At 52.2% G+C, this 5,569-nt stretch overlaps 1 long non-coding RNA gene across 1 annotated transcript; it reads left to right on the top strand.

Moving 5' to 3' along the window:
• The first annotated feature begins 1,628 nt into the window (after positions 1-1,628).
• Positions 1,629-3,395, top strand: LOC140685025 (uncharacterized). The gene is made up of 2 exons (XR_012058150.1): positions 1,629-2,420; positions 2,888-3,395. It is a non-coding gene; the product is annotated as an uncharacterized lncRNA (long non-coding RNA).
• Positions 3,396-5,569: the final 2,174 nt, after the last annotated feature.

Below are 5,569 nucleotides of genomic sequence, written 5' to 3'. Positions count from 1 at the left end.
CAACCGAGAAGCTCTGGGAGGCATTAACTTGCAGTGATGGTGGTTCTCCAAAGGTGATGAATGACGTTCATTTGGCTCAGGACAAACAGCCTCCAGTTTGTGTCTTTCTGAAAAAACTTGTCAGAGACAAAGAGTGCAAGCCCGTGAGTGATGCTTTCGTCTCTGGAATGGATCCCTGCGGGAAGGGTTTGGGGGAAGGCAGCTGTCAGCACAGCTCCTGCAGTGAGCCTCTGCCCGGAGGGGCTGGGGGGGTTCCCGGGGCTGGGGGCTGCCCCTGCTCCAGACAGGGGGATCCTCACGGGGTCCTGCTGCTGCTCTGCCAGCCTTGCTGCCGCTCCTCCTCACAGCACATGTTTAATGCCACCTGACAGAGGCCAACTGGAAGCCTGGAAGACTTTAATGAGTCTTCAGATGTCTATTTTCTGCTAAGAAACGTGGCAAGAAGCTCTATCTTAAATTCAATATAGCATGGAATGCTCAGGGAATGAAACAGCAGAGTAAAACGTATTTTATTAGCGATGAACTGAGGCTGCACATGAAAGAACCCTTTAAATATCTGACATGTTAAATGCATTATTTTCCCTTCAGGAGAGAAGGAGTCAAAGGGACGGGGCTGATGAACTGTGCTCATTAACCTGAGCGATGGGAGCGGCATTGGCACGAACGCTGTGCAGACTTCAAACACGGCTCCTGCCGGCTGGGCCTGCAGCCCTGCTCCAAAAACAGGAATTACTGCAGCCACTGTTGCAGCCAGAGGCTCACCTGCAGCTGGGTCAGGAGTCAGACTGAACAAAGCAGTGGGGCACAGCCACAGAGGGGCTGCAGAGAGGCAAAGCCAGCCCTGCTGCAGGGCACCTGCTGGAGGAATGAGTCCCTCTGCTCCTGAACACATCCACAGCTCTCTAAAACATGGGGAACTCACTTCCTGCCCCATTAGCACAAAACCATGGGATGGTTTGGATTGGGAGCGACCTTAAACCCCATCCCACCCCACCCTGCCATGGCAGGGACACCTCCCACTGTCCCAGCTGCTCCAGCCCTGTCCAGCCTGACCTGGGCACTGCCAGGGAACCAGGGCAGCCCCAGCTGTGCCAGGGGAGTGTTTTGTGCTGGAGATTTTGTGTTGGGGAAGTTGGTCACAGGAGTGCTGTTCCCATCCTAGGCAGGAGCAGACACATTACACCCCGAGTGCAGGAGAGGATCAGAGCTCAGGAGCTCAGCCCAGTCTGAATGCATTGCCCACATTTTAGACAAAACTTAGTGTTCTAACAAGTCTTAACATTCTACATCCCACTGGCTGCCTCTGACACTGACTCAGGAGGTGGCACACAGCAGAGGATTCTCACAGCTGTGGGTGAGCCTGTGTCCAATGTCCAACAGCAGCGAGCAGCAGCACCAAAGCTGCTGTGCCCTGGCCTGGGAGGGGCAGGAGCTGAGAGCCCACGGGTACAGCTGGGGAGTATGGAGGAGCAGATCCTGCCCTGGGCAGGAGTTGAGAGCTCACAGGTACAGCTGGGGTGGGATGGAGGAGCCCTGGGCAGGAGCTGAGAGCCCATGGGTACAGCTGGGGTGGGATGGAGGAGCCCTGGCAGGAGCTGAGAGCCCACGGGTACTCCTGGGGGTGGCCAGTGTGTGCACAGAGGGGCTGGGACAAACCAGGTGACCCTGGAACTCTCTGTTAGCTCCCACTGAAAACATGGCACGAGGCACCTCAGCCTGGAAATAGGAACTTTACAGTGATCATTTGAAGTATGAATATGAATATATTTTAATCTAATGTCATTATAACAACACTTTCTTAACTAGGGAAACAGAAGTTTCAAAGAGAAGACTTATTCCTTGCCAGGGCATTCTTGACACCTGGAGGATGGACCCCCTTTTGGTACAGCCCTAATTTTTGTGTTTTTAGTTGTGTTCGAGCTGCAATTCCTGCATAATCTCCAGAGGAGTGAGGGTAGGGTTTAAGAAGAAATCTCTGCACAGGGAGAAACACAACCTGATAACTCCTGACTGATTGATGGCTTCTTCCTTCACCTCAATCTATAGATTAGCACGTCCGTTTCCTTCTCGTGGACATGTTTGTTAGCACTGCATGATCGAGCCTAATCTGTGTGGGAAGTTATTTATCCAAGGGCTGGGGGGCATTTATACAGTTCACTTGTCACCAAGAATAATGGAGAGGACAGGTAAGATAATTCCAGCTGTATTAAGGGCTGAGAGATGACTGTTTGTGTTTTGGTAATGGGACACTCAGAGTGAAGGATCTGAGATGGTTTTGTAACATATTTGCTGGAAACACCCATTTAAAATGGATTTAATTCCTTTTATTCCCCTGTTTCATGAGGGTGCCTGGGGTTGCTCTGGGAGAAGGAGACATCAATTGCCACAGAAGGGTGGCCCAAGGACTTGTGAGGAAAGATGTGAGTGCCTGGGGGTGTCCTGCTCCCCGTGGTTTGCTGCAAGCAGCCCCAAAGCGAGGGGCCAGCCCTGCTGGTGGGATGGGGGCACCCAGGGGGACGGGTGGGCAGGGGGGCGTTGGGCAGAGGGGATGTCCCTGGGCAGGGGGGGATGTCCCTGGGCAGGGGGATGTCCCTGGGCAGGGGGGGATGTCCCTGGGCAGGGGGATGTCCTTGGGCAGGGGGATGTCCATGGGCAGGGGGGGATGTCCCTGGGCAGAGGGATGTCCCTTTGCAGGGGGATGTCCCTGGGCACGGAGCTGTCCCTGGTCATGGAGGCTGTCCCAGGAGCACAGGTGGGTGGCAGCTGAGCAGGGGCTCCTTCCCAGCCCTCGGGGGTGGCTGATCTCCAGAGCCCTGTCCTGGTCCTTGTGCTGTGGCAGCTCCTTTGCAGGCCAGGCTCTGTTTCAGAGCTGCTGTTTCCCATCCAGGCACCAAAGGAGCCTTTCCTGCCATCCTGCTGCTTTGCCAGATGTTCTCCATTTGCTGCCTGTGCAGTGATTTCTCCTCTCTAGGATCCCGAACTGCCTTCATCTCGCTGATTTCCAACACTCCCACGGCATCAAGAGCACTTGGAATTCTGCTCCCGTCCTCCAGACTCACAATCCCTCCCAGCCTCCTGTCACCCACCAGCGCCAGCAGCCTCTCCTCTGCCCAGCCCAGAGGGAGCAGGAGCTCCCTGAGTCCCCAGCAGCCTCTCACCTTCCCAGGGACCCCGTGCCCAGGGCTGCTGAGGCTCAGGGACTCATTCTGCCCCTGTGAGTGGCATTTCCCTCAGACTTTCTGTGCTTGCTGAGTTCCCTGGCAGTGTGTTTGAGGAGCTCTGTCACCGTGGCACACCCTGGCTCACACGCCCTTGGTGGTGGCCATTTGCCCCCCAGGACCTTCTCTCCCTCCACCTCCCTGACCAAGCCCTCCTTAAAGTTGCATTTTAGTTTTTATTATTTATCCTCAAGAAATTTATAAACCTCTGCTGGCTCTGTCTCCTGGGCCACCATCTAATCTTCCAGGTGATGACAACTTGATTGGTGAATAATAGATTCCAGTCTCTCCCCAGCTGCTGAATGGAGCTATAATTTCTAAATGCATCCTTGAAGAAGGAGCAGAGCTTGTCCTTCTCCAGGGGTTGGCTTTTAATCAGCCCAGTTGTCTTTTCAGTGTTGAAAACTTCTTTTCATTGTAATATGCAAAAACCCCAAAGCTGGAAATGAACCATTACCTCGGATTAGTGTGCAGATTAGGGCCCCAGTGTTTTGGATGCTGCAGAAATCCTGTAAGTGATATTCTCTGCCCTGTAAAATTTAACATTAAGCAGCAAGGTAAGCAACTGAAAAGACTGAAAACAGACACCAGGGGATTGAATGAATTGCTGGGGCATAGATCAGTGTCACACTGGAGATTAAAAATCAGTCTCTCTGAAACCCAGAACAAAACTTTCCTGTTGCTCTGATTGCTTTTTTTTAATGGGCTGTGGGAAATAGAGAAAAAGGAAACTGGTCCCTTGAAAAGATTCCAAGTTGGAGAATAACATGGAATGGGATGGGATGACCAGGGGACAGGGATGGGATGGGCTGAGCAGGGCTGGTTTGGGCTGACCAGGACTGGTTTGGGCTGACCAGGACTGGTTTGTGATGACCAGAGCTGGTTTGGGCTGAGCAGGGCTGGTTTGGGCTGACCAGGACTGGTTTGGGCTGACCAGGACTGGTTTGTGCTGACCAGAGCTGGTTTGTGCTGACCAGAGCTGGTTTGGGCTGAGCAGGGCTGGTTTGGATGACCAGGGCTGGTTTGTGCTGACCAGGACTGGTTTGTGATGACCAGGACTGGTTTGGGATGACCAGGGCTGGTTTGTGCTGAGCAGGGCTGGTTTGGGATGACCAGGAGGAGCAGCCACAGCACCTTTTCTGCCTCTAAACATCTCTCTTCTCAGGCTGCCATCCTCCAGCAGGGAAGGAAGGGCTTCCCTGCCAAAACCTTTTCGGTGGAAAAAGGCCATTCATTTGACAAGTCAATTTGCCATTGAAAAAAAGTCCTGACCTTAAAAAATTAATTCATTTTGTAGGTTTGCTGAAGGTTCTTCCCTAAGTCCTGCACTGCCGAAGTCCACTGGGACCCTTCCTTTGACTTGAGCAGGAGTTCAAGCAAATCTTCTGTCACAAAAATAACTGGAATCAATACTCAGACTTCATCCTGGAGAATGGGAAGTGTGATCATGTGGTAACTGCAATTTTCACTCCTGATCTACTTTTTACATTGTCAGAACTGATGAAGCATTTTATGGGAGGAAAGAGAAAAACCAACAAATCAGGGAGTATTCCCCTAGGCTGATGAGCGCATGTGGTGTGATAAACTGCTGTTATTAATCTCAGCTGGGGGCAAATAATGGCTTCAGAGTAGGGAAAAAGGCCACGAAAGCGACCCCCAACCTCTTGGAAGAATTTCTTGAACATAAAAGCAAAATAATGGCAGTTGTTCCATGAGGCTTTGTGTGTAATGGTCCAAAATACTCCAGGGCACTGAAGGAGGGTTTGGGTGCAATTATTGCATTAAGAGCAGCGCTGGTACCAAAGCATTCCACACCAATACCCCTGCAGTCCAATCCTTACGGGGTACCAAAGCATTCCACACCAATACCCCTGCAGTCCAATCCTTACGGGGTGACACGGGGCTGCTCTGGGGCTGGGGCTCAGCCGGGCTGCCCAGGACAGGGCTGTGGGGGACGCTGCCCTGGGCTCTGCCTGCACATCTATAATTCATTTAATCTCCAATCAATGTGCAGTATCAATAATGAAGCACTTCTTGATGGGCTTTGCACTGGCCAGTGGCAAGGCAGATTGTGCAGCCTGGGGGGAAAGGAGAGGAGCAACTCCCTCCTTGGGTAAGCTCCTTGCAGATCACGAATAAATCTTCTCTCTAGCTGGCAACTCCCTCACACTGCTCTGAGATTTCTGAAGTAACTCCCCCCTAATTTAACTTGTGCCTGAGCTCTCAGAGCAGCCTCACCCTCTAAAGAAAAAGCACCTGATTGATGTGCTGCTCTTAGCTTTTGTACAGGAGCAGAATAGCAGAAACACAGAATCTGGGGCTGTGCAATCCTTCGGGCTGGAAGGGATCTT

This window comes from Taeniopygia guttata, chromosome 13, assembly GCF_048771995.1.
Source record: "Taeniopygia guttata chromosome 13, bTaeGut7.mat, whole genome shotgun sequence".
Lineage (NCBI taxonomy): Eukaryota > Metazoa > Chordata > Aves > Passeriformes > Estrildidae > Taeniopygia > Taeniopygia guttata.
This window is presented reverse-complemented; position numbering and strand designations above follow the sequence as displayed.